Raw genomic sequence first — 26,342 nt, 5'->3', positions numbered from 1 at the left:
TATTGTACTATGAAACAAAGAAATAGGAAAAAATAGGGGGAAAGTCCATAGGGATTGTTTTTGGGTCACTGGTTTAAAATTGTGTAGAATGGAATTGTATCAAGGATTAATCAAGATTAAGTATCAATAAGAAATGTACGATGGTATCTATTTCACATTTTAAGGGACCTAACAGAAATCTCACTGCAGTCTGGGAATCTCCTGATATCAGTGTCTTTTGCTGGGACACCCCCTCTGGATAAATGTGGGAGGTGTTTTAAGGATTCTGGCCACTCGAGTCTCAAACTTCCTTTCTATCATTGACCTCCTGGCTAGACCCTATTCACTGTGTCAAGGGTAGTATATCTGAGTGAATATTAATGGACAGTGGCTAACACAAAGTAGTATTTTAACTGAATTTGTTTAACAACTGACTCATCTTTGTAAGCTCTCAAATAATATTCAAATAAAAAGCACATAACCTATGTCTCCAAGGAGCCTCCTTTCTAAACAATTGCCAAGACATAAGGAGAAATGAAAGGTGTGACAATATCTATGTGAATCAGAATTATATTTGGATTTATGAGGTCAATTATGCACCTGCTATTTCTATTTGAATGAGCTTACACAGGAAAATGTACGAATAAGCTGAACTTATGGTGATGAGCAGAGGGGCAGATAGGGTCAGAAGGAGCACAGTGATCCATGGTGGCGAAGAGTCAACAGGTCTGAAAGGCTAATGGATATAAAGAAGCTCATAACATTATGTACCCAGCACCACGCTCTAAAGACCTTGTGCATTGTGTGAAAGGTGACTGCATCGCTGGACGAAATTCCAAGTGGAGCAGTGCCCACCGACTCTCCTAAGGGAACATTGGAACTTTTGGTCAAAGGACAGGCCAGTGAATTCTGGAGGAAGAGAGCATTAAAGCCTTAGAATATTTTTGTTCTAAAGGGTATACAGTCTAGTCATATTGTATTGTGCCTAGTGATATTGTATTTCTCATATTTATTCTAGTATGATCTGCTATTTGAGTGATGTTTTTCTCTCTGAATTATGGAAAACTTGGAGCCTTCTTGACCAAATTACTGTAAACAATGACAAACTTTTGGGACCTTACCTAATGATACTCAAATACGACAAAACTCAGCTCTGAGTGAGGAAGAGGAACACCTACAGCAGCCAAAACTTATATTAATTTTTTCGTCCTGCCTGAATTGTACCTGCTCACTATCATCACACTACTTATCTTTTCTCTCCAGGGCTGAACTTAGCCTCTCACTCTGTGCTTGCTTATCGCTATCATGATGTTCAAAGAGCAGGCCACTGGAGGCAGGAATATGGTCAAACAGTAACCACACCACGTCAACTTATAGTAGTGCTAGAGTAACATAAAACAGTTCCACAGAGCTGTGCAATTTTTCACCTGGATTTTTTAAAATAGTACATGATACTGATTTCTTTGCTTTTACTCTGTGGTGAGCTCTAGTGTCTGGAAAGAACCTTTCTCTCTGTTTCTCTTTGGTCTTAGCCTCTGTTTATCTAAACAGCAATAGATTATTAGAGGTGAGGTTTTGAACATTTGTTGTTCATGTTCTCACAGCCATGTCTATAGGGAATTAAGGAAAAACAATGCCTTTTAAGTGTTTAATTTTGTTTTTGTTTGTTTAATTTTGTAATTTTGTTTATATGACCCAGACTATAGGTTCAGTCTTGATTAATAATTAGAATTGTGGATATTGTGTTTGTCATAAGAAAACATAGTAGGTAGGATAGCTATGCTAGTTTAGGACACTTCTGCTCATTACTTGTAGGTGTTAATTTTACTTCAATCCAAGAATCCAGCTGTCAGATTTTACCACTGCAATATGGATATATTGTGTTCTTTCAGTTTGTGACACTATTACATGGTATTTTCATCAGTGGACCAAGAGATAATTGAATAATTCTTTGGTCCAGCCACTCCTTGACATATTGAAATTATGAAGGAAACATACATTCAATGGACCATAGGCTAAAAAAAAAAGATGTAAATCCCACTTGATTAGTAGCTATACTTGTGTTCCAAATCCTAGCTGATCGGTCTTTGTTCATAGCAGTAAGTGTCCTAACCCCTACGATGCTAAATGACTGACCTTTTCTTCACCCTGAACTCAAACCAGATATTAAGATCTTCCACCTTGCAATCAGCTCCAGGATGAAAGGGACCATAGTGCTGAGAAAACAAATTGACGTGAAAGATAATGGAAAACTGAGTTACATTATGTTTGTACATATATATATGTGTACATATATACATATATATAAATTTGTACATATATACATATGTACAATATATTTTATAATCATTAAATTTGAAGAGTATATCATATATAACTTATAATGCTTTACATACATGTGGTGAAAGAATGAGGGAGATGAAGGGCAGAGGAGAAACACCTTAAAAATACAATGACCATCACTACAAAAGCATAGTCAAATCAAGGTCAAAGAATGAGATCTATACTATTAGTGATTCCTTCTCCCAGGATTTAGTCAATTAAGCAGATACTGCATTAGAGTTTCATTTATTGAGCTAGAATTTATTTTGAAATCTAATAATTCTAGCCCTAAATTTTTCTTATGTTATTTTTTTATTTTTTTTTTAATTGAAGGGCAACAATGATGAAGAAAAGTGTAAAACCTGTGAGTGCACATTCTAGTAACTTTATAAAGTTACTACATTCATATGACCACCACCAAGATTAAGAAAATAAGATAATATATGACCTCAGGAATCCTTCCTTGTGCCTCTGTACTCTCAAAACCCCTCCTACCATTAGTAACCGCTATTCTGCTTTTAAATGCAATAAATTAAGTTGGTCTGTTGTTGATCTTTATAAATTGAATTGCCCTTATACTGTTTTTTTTTGCCTGATATATGTGATATTCTTGCATGTTCTTACAAAACAATGTTTCACTCATTTACATTGCCATATAGTATTTCATTTTCTAAACACATCACAATTGCTTTGTTTACTTCACAGGTGATGGACACAGATAGAATACAATTTAGAACTATTATAAATACTGCTATTAGGAACACACTTGTACATGTCTTTGGAGTCTCAGGTGTACTCATTTCTATTATGTGAATTTAGAGAAGTTAAATTCATAGGTCAAACATTACATACATGTTTAGCTTTAATATTTGTAACCAAATAGTTGTCCAAACTGACTGTTCCAGTTTACATACTCACCACCAGAGTATGGGAGTTCCAGTTGCTCTACAGTATTTGTTATCATCTTTTTTTAATGTTAGTTTTTCTGGCAGGTGTGCATTGGTAATTTGCAATTTTAATACTAAGAAACTTTAACCAATGCCTAATTCAAAAATATCCTTCCATATTATCTTCTTAAAGAGTCACTGTTTTACATTTCAACTTTCATTCCTTAATCCATGTGAAATTTGTATTTATATAGTTGGAGAGGTAAAGGTCAAGATTATTTTTTTCTTAACATTGATATCAACTTGGCCCAGCACCTTTAATTTGAAAGACCATCATTTTGTCACTGCATTTGAAGTATTAAATGTTATAAATCTAGTTACAAATATATTGAAAATTTCTTGTTTGAATCTTTATTTTGTTATATCACTCTATTTTTCTTAATTACTACCTTATTGTTTTTCTTACATTAGCAATATAATAAGTCATGATACATGATACAACAAATTTTCCAAATTTGTTACTCTATTGGCATTTGCAATTCCATATAAATTTAAGAGTTACTTTGCCAATGGAAAACATTGCACTATTTAAATTGTTTTTGCATTGAAAATCTATACGGATTTAAAAAAAAAAAAAGAAGAAAATCTATACGGATTTAAAAGGATTTAACAACTTAATGATATTGTGGATATGGATAAATAGAGGTCTGGAAATCTTTTATCACATTAATTCTTAGGTTTTTGATATCTGTTAGATTAATTACTAGATATTTGATGCATAATTATTTATTAAATATACTGTTTGTTGCTCACATGTAGAAATAAAATTGGTATTACTATACTGGTCTTATATACAATAAATTCTCATGTTCAGTTATTTATTCTAATAGTGTATCTACAGATTATTTTGAATTTTCTTCTTAAACAATCATATAGTACCCAAACAATGATTTTTAAAACATTGTCATATCCTTATGCTGTTTATTTTATACTCTCCTTAATGCATTAGCAAGGTCTGACTAGTATAGTGATGGATAAAACTATTAATAGTGGTCATCCTGCTTCATTTCTAAAGGTGGGAGGGGGGAAGCTGTCATCACTTCACTATTAAAGTATGCATTCCATATTTTTCTTGCAGGTTTTTACTTTTATCAAATTAAGACAATTATCTTAACTTTGTTGTAACATTGATTAATTATCATAGGTCAAACCAGCTTATTCCTCAAGTTAATCTAAGATATTGTGATATAGTAATATTGCTATATTATTTGCTAATATTTTATTTAGATTTTTTTCATCTGTACGTTTCATGCATCTTTGTTTCATCTTTCTTCATATTATTTTTGTTTAGGCCTGAATTCTGTCTTTATTTTAATGTTAGGGATTGAGATTATGTCTATTTTATAACTTAGTTTATGGATCATTCCCTTTTTGTATTTTCTGGATGAATTGTATACGATTGATATTATTACTCCCTAATACTGAGAAGAATCTTCTGGTGATACTAGATGGAAAACAAGTGGGACTTTTTTTGTGAGATTATTAAGTTATTGACTATATCTCTTTAAGGGATAGAGGACAATTCAAATTTTCTATTTCTTCTTGAGGCAATTTTAGGGAGGAATATTTTATAAGAAATTTGTTCATTTCCTTTAACTTTCAATTCTATTAGGCAAAGAGGTATTCACATCCTTACAGGTGTCCCATATCTGTCATCTTCATAGCAATGTTCCTTTTTTCATTCCCACTACTAACATTACATTTTTTCTTTTTTTTTTTTTTAACTTTTTCTAAGGCTTATCCAACCAACTTTTGTCTCTGCAATTTAGTTTGATGTGTTTGTTTTCTATCTTATTAAATTTTGATACTGATTTTAACAATCATATTGGGTGGCACAAAAACAGACACTCAGATCAATGGGACAGAATAGAGAACCCCAAAATGTATCCACAAACATGGGCAACTAATCTTTGAGAAAGCAGGAAAGAATATCCAATGGAATAAAGACAGTCCCTTTAGCAAGTGGTGCTGGGAAAACTGGACAGTGACATGCAGAAGAATAAACCTGGACCACTTTCTTACACCATACACAAAAATAAACTCAAAATGGATGAAAGACCTAAATGTAAGACAGGAAACCATCAAACTCCTCGAGGAGAAAGCAGGCAAAAACCTCTTTGATCTTGGCTGCAGCAACTTCTTTTTTTTTTTTTTTTTTTTTAATTTTTAACGTTTATTTATTTTTGAGACAGAGAGAGACAGAGCATGAACGGGGGAGGGTCAGAGAGAGGGAGACACAGAATCTGAAACAGGCCCCAGGCTCTGAGCCGTCAGCACAGAGCCCGATGCGGGGCTCGAACTCATGGAACGTGAGATCATGACCTGAGCTGAAGTTGGACGCCTAACCGACTGAGCCACCCAGGCGCCCCATGGCTGCAGCAACTTCTTACTCAACACATCTCTGAAGGCAAAGGAAACAAAAGCAAAAATGAACTATTGGGACATCATCAAAGTAAAAAGTTTCTGCACAGTAAAGGAAACAATCAGCAAAACTAAAAGGCAACCGACAGAATGGGAGAAGATATTTGCAAATGACATATCAGATAAAGGGTTAGTATCCAAAATCTACAAAGAACTTATCAAACTCAACACCCAAAAAACAAATAATCCAGTGAAGAAATGGGCAAAAGACATGAATAGATACTTCTCCAAGGAAGACATCCAGATGGCCAACCGACATATGAAAAAATGCTAATCACTCATCATTAGGGAAATACAAATCAAAACCACAATGAGATATCAACTCACACCTGTCAGAATGGCTAACATTAACAATTCAGGCAACAACAGATATTGGTGATTGGTGAGGATGTGGAGAAAGAGGATCTCTTTTGCATTGCTGGTGGGAATGCAAGCTGATGCAGCCACTCTGGAAAACAGTATGGAGATTCCTCAAAAAATTAAAAATGGAACTACCCTACAACCGAGCAACTGCACTACTAGCTATTTATCCAAGGGATACAGGTATGCTGTTTCAAAGGGACACATGCACCCCAATGTTTAGCAGCACTATCAACAATAGCCAAAGTACAGAAAGAGCCCAAATGTCCATCGATGGATGAACGGATAAAGAAGATGTGGTGTATATATATACATGATGGAGTATTACTCAGCAATCAAAAAGAATAAAATCTTGCCATTTGCGACTAGGTGGATGGAACTAGAGGGGATTATGCTAAGTGAAATTAGTCAGAGAAAGACAAATATCATATGACTTCACTCATATGAGGACTTTAAGACACAGAACAGATGAACATAAGGGAAGGGAAGCAAAAATAATATAAAAACAGGGAGGGGGGGGCGCCTGGGTGGCTCAGTCGGTTAAGTGGCCGACTTCAGCTCAGGTCGTGATCTCGCGGTCAGTGAGTTCGAGCCCCGCGTCGGGCTCTGTGCTGACAGCTCAGAGCCTGGAGCCTGTTTCAGATTCTGTGTCTCCCTCTCTCTGACCCTCCCCCGTTCATGCTCTGTCTCTCCCTGTCTCAAAAATAAATAAAACGTTAAAAAAAAAATTAAAAAAAAAAAAAACAGGGAGGGGGACAAAACATAAGAGACTCTTAAATATGGAGACAAACAGAGGGTTACTGGAGGGGTTATGGGAGGGGCGATGGGCTAAATGGGTAAGGGGCAATAAGGAATCTACTCCTGAAATCATTGTTGCACTATATGCTAACTAATTTGGATGTAAATTAAAAAATAAAATTAATTTATTGAGGAGGGCACCTGTTGGAATGAGCACTGGGTGTTTTATGGAAACCAATTTGACAATAAATATCATATTTAAAATAAATAAAAATAAATAAATTAATTAATTAATTAAAGAAAAAAATCATATTGGGTAAGGCCAAATGGAAGCCATCAACATTGAATAAAACTATGTTCTGCGATGAATGGTGGAGATCAATGCCATTCTTAAGGATTTATCATCATGCCTTAGTTTAATTTATCTCCTGACCCCTATAGAACCAGATGGATACTGGAGGCTGGCTATAGAGTATCTCAAACTCATTAGTAGGACTTTAACCACAGTCACTGCAACAGATATGATATGTTTTCTAGAGCAGTTTAGTAAGGTCTCAGACATGTTATACGCAAACACCGATTTGAGGAATGTGTTCTTTTCTATACTAATCAGAAGTATTTTAGTGGTTTTCATTAATCAAAAACGGACAACAGTATATACTTACAATTTTGCCTCACGATTATGTAAATTCTCCCACCCTTTTATCCTACAGTCTAAAGAAATCTGGACTATCTTGACAGTCTCAGAATATCACATTGATTCACTGCATCAACTAAGTTGATGTAATTATATCAGTTAAGTTGAATGAAAAATGGGTGACTAGGAGCCCTGAGAAGTTGCTAAGACACATGCATTCCTAAGGGCAAGAAATAAACCTGGTGTAGATTCAGGAGACTGTCACATGCACACAAATTTAAGCGTCTGATGATCTTGAGAATGCCAAGACATCTCCTGCAAAGTGAAATGTAAACTATTAAATCTTGCAATTCCTAAACCAAAGAATGAAACACAACAGCAGGTATGCTTCATTAGTTTTTTGGAACCAGTATGTTCTATATATAGAGAAACTTATTGGCCTGATATGCTGGGGGATACAAAAGTCATCCAGAGGCGGCTGGGGTGGGGTGGGGGGTGGGGGGGGTGGAAAGAAAGGTGCTGTAGGAGGTCTAAAATATGGTCCAAGCTGCTTTGTAACTTCTGCAATATAATCCTGCAGACCCTAAGATTACTGAAGTATCACTGGTGAGAAAGGATGCTGTTTAGAGCTTGTGCCAAGCTTTAATGGGAGAATCATAATGCAGGGGCTCTTGAGGAAGGCCATGTCATCTGTAGTGGAAAATCAGACACCTTTTGAAAAACAATACCTTCGTGCTACCAAACGCTGGAAGAGAAAAAGTCCTTAACTATGGAATACCAAGTAACCATGCAGCAAGAATTATCTATCATGAGTGGGGACCTGTCAAAGTGACAAAGACATAAGCTCGAGCAGATCCACATGCAATCCATTGTACAACAGAAGTGGTATATATAAAATCAAGTACTACCTGGATCAGGGGTCATAAGCAAGCTGTGTAGGCAACTAGTCTAGACCCACTGTCACAATAGCACCCTTCCATCTATTCAGGCCTATGACCAGATGACAGAGGATGAAAATGCCCAATCTTGGTTTATCTATCTGGCAGTGCAATATATAGGTTTAGACCAATAATGTATGCCCATTTACTAAAGAATACCATTTTTAGATAGTTATGAGGGAAAATCCTCATAACATTCAATCCTATGAATAATCAGAACTTTAGGTAGTACATCAGTGTTTACTTTTTTTTTTTTTTTTTTTTAGAAATAAGAGGTCTGAAATTAAAATATATTGAGATTCCTGAGCAGTGGCAAAATGACTTGGCTGGCTGGTCACAGATGCAAAAGATTGGAAAGTAAGTACAAGGAGATCTAAAGAGTGGTTTATGGAGGTACCCATGAAATTGGACAAGAAATGTGAAGATCTTTGTCCAGCTCCAGAGAGCATCCACTTAAGAAAAGGCACTAAACGAAGAGTGTACAGCAAATGACCCAGCCAGTTGGTATCAGCTGGTTTTTATCTTTGCCACAATTTGTGGCATGATGGGCATATAAATGAGGTAGCCATGGTGGCAGAAATGGAGGCTAAACACAGACTTCAACAGATCTAGCTGCTGTCATCACAGAATTTCAAACTTGCCAGCAATACAGAATTAGGTTGAATTTTCAGTAATGCGCTCTTCCTTAAGCCATTTATCAGGAAGTTTGCTATTTATCAGGAAGTTGGCTACTTTGGGACTCTTACATCCTAGAAAGACCAGTGGTTCCTTTCCACAGGAATAGATATATTTCCCATATATAGGTTTGCTTTTCCTGATATCAGGGCCTCAATCAACACCGCTATCTAATGTTTTATTAAGGGTTTGATCTACTAGCAAGAGATCCCACATAATGTCCCAATAGACTAGGTGATCTACTTCTCAGTAAAAGGAGATGAAACCATAGGCCCATGAACTTAGGATCCACTGTTTGGATCATCTACCATACCACAAAAAATTGCTGGCTTGATAAAATGCTGGGTAGTTTGTTAAAGGCACAGCTGAAGTGCCAAACTGGAGGTAATACTTTCTAAGGATATGGTACCACTCTATAGATATGGTATATGTGTTGAATCAAAGGCCTTTATTTGGCTCGGTGTCTCCAATAAGAATGCGTGATCTGGGAACAGACAGTATGAGGAGGAATGGTCACACTTCTTATTCCTGATAACCCATTTTGAGCTCTGCAATGTTGGTGGTCTTGTTCCAGGAGATACAACAAGAATAGCATTGAATCATAAACTGCAGCTGCCACCTGGGTACTTTGAGCTCCTTGCTGTTCATGGACCAGCAATCAATAAATGAAGTTGCTTTCTTGGTAGTGCTATTAACCCTGATGAATCAGAGAAGGAAAGGACCAAAAAGGAATACGTGTGCAACACAGATGATCCAGTTGGGTGCCTCTTGGTACCTCCTCACTCAGTTGTGCTACAAATGGATGGGTACAACCACTGTATCCTGAAAAGGACATTGTGATTAGGAGGAGGTCAGACCTTTCCAAGTGGCCAGTCTGGGTCACACTATCAGTTAAGCTACTACAAAGAAACCTAAAATAGATAGTGGAGTACGAATATAATGAGCTTCAATTGAGGATCCTAGCCTGAAGTAGTAGGAAATTTGGTTCTTCTGACTGAACTCCTATTTCTAAATCTCCCCTAAGGAGTACAGGCCTACAGGAGGCTTGCTCTGTGTTTATGAAAAGGTAGATCTAAACTGAACATAAGCTAAACTATGGAAGAGAAGGAGATGTACTTCCCAGACACTCTTCAATGAAGGACTTGTTCAACAACCATGGGAGTATTGTCATCAGCTATTTCCTACTGTCACCTCTGTCAGTGTTTGCCTTACCTTCAGAGAATTAGCAAACCTAAAGTTACACCCATCCCAGAACAGCCCATTATCCAGTGACTAACAAACACAGGGATAGAGATCTAATCATTTTGGCTTCAGAGGGAGCACTGTTAACATCATTTCTTATCCTAGAATTTCCTACTGGTTTAACTAATCATTTTTCTAGATGGCATTGCATTATGACTATTTCTTTTGACTTACTCTTCTTTTATTTTCACAGCTAATACCTTTGTAAGTATCTTGTACCCCAAACTCTGTCACAATGTCTGTCTCTGAAGGACTCAAAATACAATGCTCTGAACTCATGAGATTACCAAAATCTCTAAACATCTTCTCTCAAATTTCTCAAAATCTCTCCCTCGTGTTAAGTTTTCTCTTTTCCTCCTACAGATTAGCAAATACTTTGAAGGGAAATAAGGCATAAAATGTCAGCCTTATAAAATAAATTTTACTTCTAAGACATTGATCTCCCAAGGTTTTGATTGCCTTGACTGCTTTTCAAAGACTTCGGATACCAATTTTTGTATTTTATCCAGCCTTTTTAGATGTTCTTGGTGAGAAATTCAATGAAACATAAGCTACTACATTTTCTCAGCTTGGGATACCATTAAATAATGCCATGGACTGGGTGGCTTAAACAATATCAATTTATTTTCTTATAGTTCTGGAGGCTGAAAGTCAGATCATGGTGACCACATAGTAGCGTTCTGGTGAGAACGCTCTTTCTGGCCAAGGGGCAGAAAAGTTTTCCCTTTTCTTCCCTTCTAGGTTCTTTGGCTAGCCTAATAATTAAATCAATGCAACACAGATTAACAGGAGAAAAACAAATTTCATACATGTGGAAGACCCATAAAAATATGAAACTCCCTGACAGTCAGGTAATTGAGGGTTATATACCATTCTGAGCTAAGGAGAAGGAGATAGGGATCTTGGGCTTCAAAGGTGAGGATAACAATTCACTTGGGAAGAGCAAATGTTTGGTAAACAAATGTCTGCCATGCCATGCAGATAAGTCTTTCTAACATTATCTCTGGTAATACCCTTTTTCTGTGTAGTTTCCCTCTCTAAATTATTTTAGGCAGTTCAGGGGAAGTAAAAATCTCCTCCTGAGTCTGCTTGGTCCAGATTATCTTCTACTCCAAATAATCCACATGCTTAAGTGGCACATTCTGGGATGGCATATTCTGCTTCCTGTCAATGGCTTACTGACAATTGCCTTCTTTCTGTGTCTTCACATGGCAGAGAGAGATAGAAATCTCTATGGTGTCTTTTCTTATAGGGGCAATAATCTCATCATGAGGACCCCACCCTTCTGACCTCATCTAATCCTAATTTCCTCCCCAAGGACCTATCTCCAAATACTATCACATCAGGAGCTAAATATAAATTTGGTGGAGGTGGTGGAGGGGGTGTGGAATACGATTTAGTTTATATCATGTGTCACAACCGGAAGTAAATTATGACTGTTTATTTAACAATCATATGCAAATACTTTTTTTAAAAAAAGGAAATAGTGTTTAAAAGTTCCAAAAGTCCTTCTACCTTAACTCATTTCTAAGAGGAAGTTTGTTCATTGTTTCATCTGTTATTTCTATACTCCTACACTAAATGCCAAGCTATTATAACCTGTTATGAGCTCTTCTCTGTACTTTTATCAATTTGATGTTGTTTATTGACTCTCTGATGGTAAATAAGAATACTAGTTCACTCATATGTAGAATCTTTCATCCTGCCAGTGCAATTATCTCTCAAATTGTATTAAATTTATATTTAATATTTTAAGTACAATGTTTATTTAAATATTGTTTATGGTTGAGCCAAGCGCTAAACTATCAGCTTATTTATCATTTCTTATGTAACTTTTTAATTTAATATCATCTTCCTCATGTTTGTTCATGATTATTTCACATCTGAATATTCTTCCAACATTCTCCAAGAGCTTCAAAAATTCACTTCCATCTCAATCGACATATGATGAATGCTAATTTGATAATTTATCAGTTCTATTTATTTTTTCCTCAAGACAGCACTCCATGAGCCCTCTGACTTCCTACTTTATTTTACCTCTTTGCTCACCAGTCCTTTCACACTCGCCCTGGGCTTGCTTTCCTATTATCTTAGTATTGGATCTCTTGTCTCATGCCTTCACTTATATCTTCCCCGCAATTTTTCTAGTTTTTGCCTGCCACCCAGTCACAAGACCAATGGTATATATTTTAGGTTTTTGTTATGGTACTACCCCATTTCTGGTTACCATTCCTATACCAGTTAGCTTTTACATAACAAATTGCTACAAAATTCAGTGACTTAGCTCAGGTTCTGTAGAGGATTTTAAGGGTGGGAGGTTCTGGTCTGGGTTAGCTTCATAATAAATATCCGCTTGGCTATTTTATACATTTTTGGTTAGCTGGTTCATTGGCTGGTGGCTGGTGTTCTCAGATAGCATTAATCCCTTGTCTGTAGGATGGCAAGCTGTCAACCAGGTCACTTTAGTTCTACTTGTGTGGTTTCTCACGTTCTAGCAGGCTAGCTCAGCTTTGTTCAGCTGGTAGATCCAGAGTGACAAGTGCAGCACATGAGCACCTGCCAGTGAACACAAACTTCTGAGACCTCTGTTTGCCTCATGGTTGCCAAAATCAAGTTGGTCAAAATAAACTGTCATCCCAGAATCAAGGAGTCATGGAAAGGGAAGAATTTGGAGTCCTATTTGCAATCTCTCACTCTATCTTCCATAACAACACAGTTTCCTACTTAATCTAAATCCGGGCTCAAAACTTATAAATCACCTCTGATACTATCCAACCTCCTATTTATTTCTCTATTATTTATTTATGTATTTATATGCAATTTTAAATAGCTTATAATTTGGCAGGCACTGTTCTAAGTCTTCTATAGTTATTTACCCTTTAATTGTAATATGTCTAGGAGGTGGTTATATTAATATTTTCAAAAGACAGATGAGCCTGTGCCCAAAGAAATGAAGCCACATGCCCGATATCAAAAGTGGAATTTGAAGCCAGGCTACCTGGGTCTCAAGTCCATGTTGTTCACTGTGGCCCCAGAGTTTATGCTTTTGGCCACCTCACCGTGGTGCCTGCCAAAACTACATTTGGTTTCTCACTGATGTTTCATTTGAGGATTCTTTTACCTTTGAAATATATTTATCACCCCTTTATTTTCTGTAGCACTTTTCTAATTTTCCTTTAAAAAATAGTTATGAACTCATGATTAACTACAATAACTATCCCCTGATAATCTAGTATTTTCCCTTCCTCCAAAACGACATGACTTTTCACAGTTTCTTCACATTGGGTGCTAAATCATAATGCTGAGATTTTTTTTCAGGGACTTAACAACTGAAATACATCACATGGTATTCATTACCCCTCTCTAAATCTTTTCCATATTTCAAGCCTCAAATACTTTTTTTTTTTTTACATGATTACCTTGGATAGTTCAGTCTTTGTATATTTCCATCTCTCTTGAAGATTCTCCTGAATCTCTATTAATCAATACCCCTCTTGATATAAATTATTGACAAATAATTTATAGTCTTGAAATTACTTTCTTACCTTAAGGATGTCATATTTTTTCTAAATAAAATGTAACTTTATAGCACCATAAAAATTATTGCTTTGTTAGTTGAGTATTTCTTCTTTGCTGAATATTACAAAAGAGAAATTATATGTGAGTACCATGGCAAGCTAAAGGCATAAACATTAGGAAGAAAAATTACCATTAGTATTGACATGGAAAGAGTTGATTTTCAAGTCTGGGTCTTGTGGAGAGTTACTAAAAATAATTTAAGAAAGTTGTTAAGATTTCTAATATTTCTTTATCTGGAGATAAAGAAAAATGTGTGATTTATTTAAGGGAACAATATTCTAAGAGTAGGGTCACATGGTAAGAAAAGTTTCAACATTGTGGTTAGGCAAATTTTAAGCACAGTGGTGAACAGAGAAATAGTAAAAGTAGGAAGAGGTCATGTGCAGGCATTTGTGGGAAGTAGCCCCAGGTGTAACAGCCGTTGAAATGAAAAAGTGTAGTTACCACTATTTGTTAATCTATAATTATTTCTGGCTCCCCAACTGAATCCTTTCTGTTACAAGTAGGAGAGAGAGAAACAGAACTGATATATTTAATTTAAAAAGACTACAAAGTGATCTGATAGAACAAGTTTCACTTAAACTTCATAGGAAATGTGTTGCCCTAACGTTCAGGTTTATTTCCGTGAGAAAGAAATGCTCTCTCCATTTAAGACACGTCTCTTTTATTGTGAATCTGTCCTAGAAAATTCTATTTAACCTCTAATTTGCCAATTTTATAACCCCATAGCTTTCTCTCTTCGTGTAGGATTTATCGTTGAACCATCACAAAACGTACTGCAGGAGCAGTAGCCATCACCTAGCCCCAATTATACAGCAACAAGACTCACCAGCCAGGCAACATCACTGAATGGAATCTGCTGTTACAACATAGCCTTCCTAATGAAGCGACCCAGAAATCCTACAAATATATTCCAGCAGATTTAGACTATATTGGACTTCATAATAAGGTAGAAAAAATATTGGGGAGGTAGTTATAGTCTTGGATTACCCAAATATATATTCTAGTCTTCCTTTTATTCTGGTATGAAAGCTCAAATAAAATAAGCTTTCATTTTCTCATCTTAAATGATCTGTGAAAAATTTAGAGGTGATGACACGGACATAGAGGGATAGTGCAATTGTTAAGAGCTATAAAACATGAAAATAGCTATTGAGTATTAAGCATGGAGACACTGTGTTATGTGCCCAGATTCTCCCATTGGAATTAGAGATACACACAACCCCAGCTACAGTCCTCAGCTGTCATCCTTTTCCAGGAATTTCCTAAGCTAAAGAGAGTCACCTGAGCCTTGTCTAAGGTCGCACCCTTCCTAGGGCACCTATTGCCCGGCAAAAAGGAGTTTAAACTCCAAACCAATGGCAATTGTTAGGTAGTGGCAAAATATTTGGTTAACATGTCTCTCAGAGTATTGGGGGAAGTATATGATTTACCACATAAATCCGAATCTCTAGAGGAAGAAGATATAAAATAGAATGTTCGTAACATCCATTGATTGTTGTTGGCAAGATATTACAGAAAGCTTTATTCCTGGAGTCCTGTGGATATAGATTTTTTCAGGTCTACTTCTGCCATAGTTCCATCCATTCTTTCTAGGCCAACACGAGAGATTTTAAGTCCATTTAACTTCAAATATTTGATTCCTTCCGCCTAATCCATCGCCATATTCTGCTTTTCATCTTTTAAAAATTTGTAACTGTTCCTTTTCCACTGAGAAATCAGTCATCGGTTGAGAAAGCAGCAGAGTATGATGGAAAGATGTGGATTTGAAGTCTAGGAAAATTGGATTAAAATCCCAGGTCTGCCTTACGTGGCCTTGGGAAAATCCTAAATTGTTTCTAACCCTCAGTTTATTTATATTTTAAATGGGGATAATTATCCCTACTTTTCTGTATTTTAGAAAATATGAAAAAGTAATAATATATGTACATGTGCTCAATGACTGCATAATACTGTCAAAGATAGGTATAAATAATGACACAACAGATTTATTCATTTCTGTTGTCCTGTTCACACTTTTGTCAGACAGAAGCTCCTACCTGGCCACCCTGTCTCCATTCCCTTTCCCTCCATTTCATTTTATCATTTTATATCAAATAACAGTTTTATTCAAAATTCATAGCGATTTATATAAATATCTGTTGATTTTTGCTTTGTTTTTATTTTTCATATTAAAACAACAAAGATCTTTTTTTATAATCAGAGACAAAATTGTCCTGTTTAAGACACTTTCAATTTAGTTTATTAAAAAATTATGTATTGATACCTATAGACTACTTGGGTAAAAGATAATATGATATTATAATCTTTTTAAACCCATATAAATTTAATATGTAAGATATATGAGGAGAGAAATTAGAAGTTTTTTTTTTTAACTTAAATCTGCATCTATTGTTCTTTTTCCATCTTTTAAAACTCAACAATTTGGAGGAGGAACAAAAGTTGATTATTTAAATAATTAGGATACAAAGCTACAGTGATTTTCTTTCAGATAAATTATTCTGTCATTTGTAGAAATTATTCTTTTTCTATGAGGAAAAATATACAATTCTATACAACTTTGCTTATGGAACTAATTTTGATTTCTGTTAGCCTGCTTCCTTCCCTTGACAGATGAAATGAAAAATAAAAGAGAGAATAAAATGTGTTTTATTTAGTGTTAAGGGAAACTCTTCCAAATAAGAGAAATATTTGAGATTTCCATTTAGCTTCAGATGTATCAAAATGTTCCATTTATTTTTTCCATTCTTTAACATACAATTTTAACTGAAATGGAATAGTCATAATGATTTCTTATGCTGGTAAGTGCTTTGCAGTTTACAATGTGTCTTCACATCCATTGCATTTTTTCAAGTCTTTATAATAATGAGAAGTCAATAGAAAAAAGTGTGAGCCCAAAAAGGTTAAACTATTAGCAGCGATCACACAATTAGTGATGGAACCTCAAAATTAAAATCAAATAATCCAACTCTTCATCAGTGCTGTATACAATAAGCAGCTGTCTCCATTCAGTGATGGTGTCTTATATGGAAAATTTACTCTTTTCTATTTTATATTTAAAGTTACTAACAAGAAATTAGGCTAACTGACTCACTCTACCTACACATGGGTGAGAACCGACTTGCCTTTTTTCCTAAGCTGCTTTAAAAGAGTAGATGTTGGATATTGTAAATCTGGATAGATCTATTTGGCAGCTATATCATCATCTTAATTTTGATCTTTTAGAATTCTGTGATTTATTTATTTATTTATTTATTCATTTATTTATTTAATTTTTGAGAGAAAGAGAGAGAGAGTGTATGAGTTGTGGAGGGGCAGAAAGAAAGGGGGACAGAGGATCCAAAGTGGGCTCTGTGCTGACAGCAGAGAGCCCGATGTGGGGCATCACCTGAGCCAAATTTGGACACTTAACCAACTGAGCCACATAGGCACCCCAATTTAATTTTTAAAAATGTTTGTTTATTTATTTTGAGAGAGAGAGAGAGAGAGAGAGAGACAGCGTGCACGCATGTGCTACGGGAGGGGTTGAGAGAGAAGAGAGAGAGAATCCCAAGCAGACTCAGAGCTATCAGCACAGAGCCCCAGGTGGGGCTTGATCTCAAGAACTGAGATCATGAACTGAGCCGAGATCAAAACCTGAGCTGAGATGCTTAACCAACTTAAGCCACCCAGGCTCCCCTAGAATTCTGTTTTAATATGCAAAAAGATAATTTCATATCTAAAACATTGAAAATAATTAATGAATGGAAATAATCATGGCAAAATTTCTACTTCTCTGAGATTCTCCTATGGCTCTTAAGTTTTATTCAATTTGTTTAATTTACTCCTAGTTCAGTAAGAGTTCCTGATAATTCTTTTGCATGCTGTATCATTGTTAACGAGCTATCTACTCTTTTTGACCAAAACTTTGAAAAGGAGTCTTGCCACATCAGCTTTTTGCTTATTGTTTTTTCTGTACTTATGGCTTATCTTTACCCTCTGCAAACTGTGAAAAATTAATGGAATGGCATCACTGTTACTGTTTCAATATCCATGCAAATCTTTCTCAAAAAAGATAATTTTGAAAACTAGATTTAATAAAGGAAACAACCAGAATTATTTTACTAGTAGCATGCAAGAATAATTTGGGGAGTCAGAGGTTGATAAGTGTAAATTTATTTGGTGATGTACCAAATCAATTCCTGTTTCATTTTTTATAGTGAATATTTCCATATCTATGTTGCTTTTCTTGGTAATGCCATAACAACAGTATGGTAATTTACTACTAGTCTTAAATTTAGAAAACATAATTGGACAAAAAGAGACACTAGGACAAGACTCTATTATGTGATACCTTTGGATGAACACATTTGATTCATACCTATTACTTTCTGGCACAGAGTCAGTAAATACACAATATGTATGACTCCCTATTTTGTACCAATGATAAATATGACCAATCAGTCATTATCCTTTTCCTCACTGATGTCAAAAGTGGTTTCTTAATCCTTTCCAATAAAGAAATCTTGGCAGACATGACCAGTAGTCTGGTGCTTGCATGTAGGTTGAAAACTGCTTATCATTTCTGTATCGAGGGTTTTATTTTTCTTTCTTTCTTTCTTTCTTTCTTTCTTTCTTTCTTTCTTTCTTTCTTTCTTTCTTTCTTTCTTTCTTTCTTCCTTCCTTCCTTCAGTGAGTTCATGTTAAATGACCTGACCAGATTGGGTGTATACAATTAAAAAATTTTTAGAGTAACAGATATAGTTGCTGAATAAAATATATGTAACTCCTGAAAAAAAAAGAGAGAGAAAATTTGGAGTTCCCCACTCTGCCTTTTTTATAATGTCCTTTTGATTACCATACACCCCCAATCTGCTTATAATATTCAGACACCTAGATGCTGCTGAGTAAAGAAAAAGTAAGTTCTCTATTTTTATATTTTATGTTTATTTTTAAACCTACAATTCTTGCACTCACATCACCATCTTATTGAGTTTGTTGATAATTTTTTGCCATTTTAAATGTTTTTGTATGACCTGGGTTTAAGATTCTGCATGTCAATGTAATATGTAAAGATAATGAAAGATTTTTACAAAATTCCGAGGGAGAAAAGTATGATCCCCAGATTATATATACTGTTTAGATACTTTATGTAAAAGCAGTGGGCAGATATTCTCAAAGACATAAATAAACAACAAAAAAAATTGAGCTGTTTTTTGAAAATAAAATAATCATAAAATCCAGCCAAGTAATGCATGCTATATGCTATTAAATATGCTAAATTATTATTTGGAGTTATTTGTAGAAACAATTATAAGTTCAGATAAAAATTGGAAGGAAAATTTGTCCTTAACAGCTATTGGGGAAGAAAGTGTTATGGTTTATTAGGAGTTTCAGTTTTCAACTTGTATGTTGGATTAAATTTCTACATGTGGAAGATTTTTGGAGGGCATTCTAATAGAGAGAAGAATGATGAAGAGAATTACTAAAAGAAAAATGAGTGACACTTGTGTGATATTAAGCAGTGAAGAGACTCCTTTCTGTATAGAATGAGTTGTGAAGTTGCAAGACAAAAGGTAAGGAGATCATTCTATTCATTATTCATTCATCCATCCATTCATTCCTTTGACAGATATGTTTTTAGACTGTATTATGATCCAGGCATTATTTTAGTACTTTGGTATCAGTGAACAAACAGATGAAAATCCTCGTTGTCTCAGATCTCGCTTCTGGGGACAGTGGAGACTGTCATTGTTAGATATGGAATGCTGAGTAGGTACCGACTATGGTAGTGATGTTAGCAATGGAAAAAAATAAATTATAAAAAAGACAAATCAGATGTACAAGCAGCATTGCATATCAACTAACGAGATATTCAGGAAGATATATTCTTAATAAGAGTGTCTTGTAGGCTTATGCTATCATTTATATATGAATTACCATGGCTTCCATCTGAATGTAATAATGCCACATTCCTGATCCTGTCTTTATTGTTTACCACAGAGTTCAAAAAGGATTTAAAGCACCTTACAGAAATATATATAGTAAAATGGGATAAATCTCTGTACTCTTTGTTTCCAAACTCTCTGGAGATTGAGTTTTTCTAACAAAAATAATCCCTTTATCAAGATCACACAAGTATTCATAAAACGGGGGGGGGGGGCGGGGGCTTAGAAAATTGTCTTTCTTGGATCACTAAATAATTATTCTGAGGATTACGTGCTTCTATAATGCTTACTTCACTGGAATTTAAGGATTGATGAGCTCAGAATCTGCTAAGGATTTAAGAGCTTTTCAAGGAAATGATCTATATAAATACAGGGTTTTACATTACAATATTCTCCTTTTTCACTGCCATGTCAAGGTGGGGCTCACTCAGAGAGCAGCTTATGTGGCATTTACTCCATAAGCTGCCGATTATATTCTTTAGTGTCTGTGAGCCACAGCCTCTCACAGATGGTACCTGCTACACTCACAACTTCTTAGCGTGGTGTGTCAGTCATCACAGACTCTCTACATGGCCATAATTCTTTTCAGATTCTTGGGTGACATTTGAAGTACATCATATTTGACAGCTGTTCTACTTACTTGATAAACAGTGTTGACGACAAAGTTTTTTGTAATTTTTGTTTCACTGACTCCATTTACAACTTAAAGTACAGTTAATTTGTGTTTACCCAAAAAAAGTGAATTTGCAAATGAATTGGCAAATTACAATAATTTTCTAATTAACTAAAAGAAAATTAAAAACAAAAATTACCCTCAATTACCTGCAAATTTCAGGGAAGAAAAACCCTGCAAATTCCTTAATTTACTTGATTATAACTATTTTCCCATTTTCTTCTTTTTTTTTTTTCCATATGCCTTTGAGTAGCCTATATTAAAAAAATAATAAGCTATTATTTATATATTTTTTTCTTCTCCCCCTATAATGTTATGGTCTGAAGTTCCTTGGAGTTCTCACCAATGTCCTTTAGTGGTAATAAAAAACATTACTGTGAAACTACAACATTGGCACTATATGTTTTATCCATGCTGTGTGCTATATGCTATATGTGTATTCTGTCTGACATCTAGGGAGCACACTCCTAAATAGAGAGCTTACAGTGAAGAGTCTAATGAAGAAAACAGTGTACTGAAATTGTGTGTGGGCATGTGAGGCGGGGTGGGGGGGTGGGGGTGGGGGGTTAGGAATTAAAAATATATATATTAAAAATTCATTTGTATGGGAAGTTTGCCATTTACTTTTTGATATACAATTTATCTTAACCTTTTCAGAGTATTGCCTATGCTATGATTAGAACTATTTACCTCTGCAAAGCAGCGATGCTACCTTTCAATATGTACTGAAAATCCTTTATAATTTTGATGTAGACTCAGCCAAAGTGTACTTCCTGAGACTGTTATCTTATGAACACATCCCATGACCAAAAATGCCTTAACTTCCCTTTGCTTGACTAAACTTTAGGTAGGTTTCTTCTTGACTGTCTGCCCTTGACATTCTTTTTGATAGAGCTTTTACTCTAGAACACTTTGAATTGTAAATTCTCAGCTCTTTTAGATGTAAATTTTCTCCCAGCTTCTTGCTAGTTTTACAACCCAGGAATGTCTTTCTCAAGGACCTGGGAGCCCTGGCTTGAAATACATTGATCAGGATCTGTCTCTGTGGGAGGGTAGGAGCCTAACTTTAAGAAGTTCCAATTAGCAAACACAGATGGCCTCATAACAGGGACCAACTTCTCTCCTAACATCTTTCAATACTTTTCTACTAACATACCCCAGGCCTTAAAGTCTCTTGTGTCTTTTTTTTTTTTTTTTTCCTGAGAACTTAAATTCAATCTCTCTTCCCTGTTGCCATAGTCTTGATCCTTATTGCAATAGTTCTGAATAAAGTCTTCCTTGTCAGTGAATTTTTTCTTTAACATCAATTTTGAGAGAAATGATGTGACTCCTACAGCATTCTAATTTCTATAATTATAAGCTATATTTGAATTGAACGTGACCATTGTTGACAGTTACTAATGTGATGAATTATCTTTAATGGTGAAATAATAATGATCACAATTAGAAATGATGAAGAAAGCTCACCTTCTCTAATCACACATTTTCATGACAAATTCAATTCCCCTTGTTTCTGGGAGAAGAAGCCTGTCACAGTTACAGAGGGGGTGGCCCATGATTTTATGTGGATTGGTAGAGTTCCTCTACCTTTTTGTTGTAGGTGGCCACGGTGTTGCATCATTGTACTTTGGCCTAGGCCTGGCTAGAAAGATCTTTAGAAAAAGAGTAGAAAAAGAGGTACATTTAAGGGGACAGGAACACTAAATAAGGGTGATCATTCTGGTGCCATCTTCAGAGGTCACCTATTGTATTATCTTGGAAACTCACATTTGCTCTGATGATCTCATTCCAATAGCACATGATAGCCCACCCACCCCCCAATAGTTTGCTCTGCTCAAAGAAATTGTTGGCTTAGAAGCAGAAAATAGGTATTTTTTTTTCTTTTGGCTATTGTCTACTTTTTCTTTATTTTTTTTCTCAAAAATTGAAAGGGCTTTTTTTACTTTTCTTAGAAATTTAAATGGAGAAAATGTATTCCTCATATTTTCCCACATTAGTTCAAGTGAAATGAAATACTCTGAAAAATAGTCAAATCATGTTTAGATTTCCTTTAACACTTAGATTTTGTGTATATGTGTGTACATATGTACATATATTCCTTAGGGTTTGCACAGATATTTTGTGAAAGTAATAATTAACATTAATATTTGTGTATAGTAGTAACATTAATGTATGTTATATTGAGAGCTAGAATCAATGCTATGTAATATATTTGAATTTTTATCTCTGAAAGGTAAAGTCTTATCTCTGAAAAGTGAAGTGAAGAGACTAATGATTATGATTTTATATATATATACACACACACATACACACACACACATATATACATTTATGTGTGTGGGTATATATATATATACATATCTATATATGTATATATATATACATATATATTTTTATATGCACTATACATCAATATACATTCATGGTAGCCAAAGTTTGTCAAAAGAATGTATTTTGTGCATACTACAGTATCACACTGACTTGAAAAAAATACTTGAATGCATATTGCACGAAGTTTATTTGAAAGAAATTTATGCATCTATTTAAATTTCATTAAATATAAGACAAAGCTTTAAATATTTTTGTTTTGCCCTTAATTGCATTTTGATTCTTCTCTGATAGGGTGAAAACAACCTACTGGGAACTCTGATGGTCTTTAAGCTTCCAAACCCATTCTAAAATCAATGGGAACACTGGAAAGATTTCCTTTATTTGACTCTCAGTTTGTCATTGATTTTTTAGGATGTCTGTTTGAGTGTAATCTAAAGAAAGATTGTAGAACTGCTTAATCAATATGCCATTATTCTTCATGAATTTGGCTGATTATCCACTTGCTTTATTGGATATTCGGTAATAGTTCAACAGTGCAGTTCCTGACTGGTAACATTTTGTTAAAGCCAAAAATCTGGCTAATCTTGTGTCTGAGCAAACGTTCAGTTTACTAGTGACCTTCTTTCACATAACTCCCGTTCTCTCACAGATTCTAATGTTGCAATTCAAGTTCAATTAACATGAAAATAGTTGGCCTTAGAAAAACTGAGCCTTCCTCCTTGAGTAAATATGATTCAAATAATCATCAAGTGAAGTGGCATCTAGATTTAATAAGGATTAAATTTTCTCTATGTAATGAAAGGTAACTCAAATAACATTTCACTACTACAGACACACTGAGTTTTAAAGAGATTAAGAGCACATTAATTTGAGGGTCAATGTCTGAAGTAATAAAGGGCACCTCAATACAAGAATAGTTTTTGAAATCATCTTGTAAAAGATAGTATTAGCTTGGTTTTTCCTGCATGGGTATAAGAATTTGACTACAGTGGTTGTTAGTGTTCACCCAGCTAAAATACTTCCTTAATTTCACCTGATAAGAGCTCTATTCACTTAAAAACTTATAAAATAACAAAAGTAAATAGTTGCAAATATTCAAATTGACCCATGGAATGAATTATAAATATACATTAATATATAGGTAGTTTACAATATTAAAAGCAAGACAACAGACCCAAAATGGAATCACTTAGGCTAAGTAAGTACTCACATCACCAAACTGAGACTTAATTACAGTTTCAGCCACTCCAGAAACTGAATCTTAAACCAGTCAATCAGGAATTACCTGGTGAGGTTATTTGCCTGTAGAAATCCTACCATCGCCTAAAAGTGACCTTGCCACAACCAATCAATTTTTTACTAGTATTAAATTTCCTCATTATTCTCTTTTCTGCATATAAAAGTTTTCACTTTGTTTAACTCCTTGGAGGTTATCCTTTCTATCCACTAGATGGGATGCTGCCTGATTCATGAATAGTTGGATTAAGCCAATAAGACCTGTAAAATTTACTCAGTAGAATTTTGTTTTTTAACAACATTAAACAAGTAGTAATTGTACTAGTACAATTTCTATAAGAGGAAACAGAGGCATGGAATGTTTAGATATCTTGATAAAGTTTACAGAGCAAACACAGTATTCAACAGCGGGTAGAGCTGACCTTATGGGCTATGCTTTCATCACCATTCTGTATACTTAATGTACCTTTAGACTGCAAACTTTCAGAGAATTGTTAAATTGGTCAAAATCCTCTTTTCTGGAAGTTGCTTTCTTGTTCCTCTGTTAACTCAAGGAAGACAGGCCATTTCCTTTCACTATATATGCTATGACCCTGCAAAGTTCTTAGTTTCCATTTATCAATCATTGCAAATATATCAATCATTGCAAAATCACAATAGAGAGAAATGGCCCATTCTCTCTTTGTTCATCCACAATGATGCCTATTTTTGCAACCTGGTCAACTGCTCCTTGTTCTAATATTCCTTGATTCTCAAACCCTCCACTGGCTTTGCATTTTGGGTCTCAAAACTTGCTGCCGGTTTGGTGCCTTTGGGATCCCATTGGCATGCTGCCTTGAAATAACACTTCAGTTCTTGCTGTCAGGTAGTCTTCTAGAATTCACATTTCTTGACCTATAAAACTTCACTAACAGACCCAACTACATTTCTGACCCCTTGAGGGAGAAAAAAAAAGTCACTTCCTTGGTGAACCCCATAACTGAGACATAAATCAAATACTGTATGTATGCACTCAGTTAATTTAGGGTTTCTGAGGCTAGTCTTCACTAAATGTTAGCCTGTGGTTCCTGTTACTTTCTTTATAGATTTGCTGTTTCATACAGCTGCAGACGTCCTGGAGTTGAGGCTCTTGTCCAGATTTTACAATATTTCAATATTTCCTGTGTCTGTCCATAAGTGTCATCTGTGGATTCAGTGGAATAGGACTTAAAAACCTTGCTGGATTTTGACAAAAAATAATCTATCCCATCTAAATGACTCTCTCCTACCTATAACTTTAAAACCTAGCATACTTTGGTTACTTTCTATTTTCATTTTTTAAAAAATAAGTTTTATTTATTTATTTATTTATTTATTTATTTATTTATTTATATAAGAGAGGGAGAGAGAGAACATGAGCAGGGTAGGGGCAGACAGAGAGGAGACAGATAATCCCAAGCAGGCTCTGTACTGTCAGCACAGAGCCCGATGTAGGCCTCAAACTCACCAACCATGAGACCATGACTTGAGTCAAAGTCAAGAGTTGGGTGCTTAACTGACTGAGCCATTCAAGTGCCCCAGTTACTTTATATTTTCAAAACAAACAATGCTCCTACTCCCTAACGCTTATAATATTCCAGCCATTTAAATAAACTGGAATTAGAAATTTATTGTGATTGAAGCATCTTTTTCAATTCTTTAATTCCTAATTCTATGTAATATATTAAACTACCTAAATATGGTAGAATAATAAGAAGAAACATAAATAATAAATAAATAATAAATAAAATAATTTAAAACTTACCAACAAAGTTAGAAATCGTGTCCTTTCAGGCACCCATAGACAGAGAATATGTGTTGGGCAGGAGATATTCAGAGACAACAAAGCTAATAAAGAGTAATCTTTTTTTTTCTCAAGAAATTTGAAATTTAACATAGGAAAATAAATTTAAACAAGTAATGACAGCACTAGATGGATAGATGCCATATGGGTGTGTACAAACAACAAAGAGAACATCAGAGAATAAAGCACTCTCTAGGAAAGCTTCGCAAAAGAAGTTTTTATTTGGTTTAAGAGTGAGGACATATTTTCCATATGGTAAAGAGATATACTGTGTCAGTTAAAATGTTACGTGCTAAAGCTTGAGCCATGTAAGAATATTGCGTCTTTGGAAAAGTTCAGTCGTTAAACCATAGGAAGTAGGTGAAGGCAGAATTGAATTTGGAGATGAAGAGATGAGGTTAATTTAAGAAATATTATCCACATTAGGCATTTAAAAAAGAAGATCTAATACAGGAAAGTAGGAGTTCACAAATTCATTGAAATGGCTGGAGAGTTAAAAGTCATGGAGCTGCCTC

The sequence above is a fragment of the Panthera pardus genome, unplaced genomic scaffold, assembly GCF_024362965.1.
Source record: "Panthera pardus isolate Hobbes unplaced genomic scaffold, ASM2436296v1 HiC_scaffold_1, whole genome shotgun sequence".
Taxonomy (NCBI): Eukaryota; Metazoa; Chordata; class Mammalia; order Carnivora; family Felidae; genus Panthera; species Panthera pardus.
Note: the sequence above shows the minus strand (reverse complement) of the source record.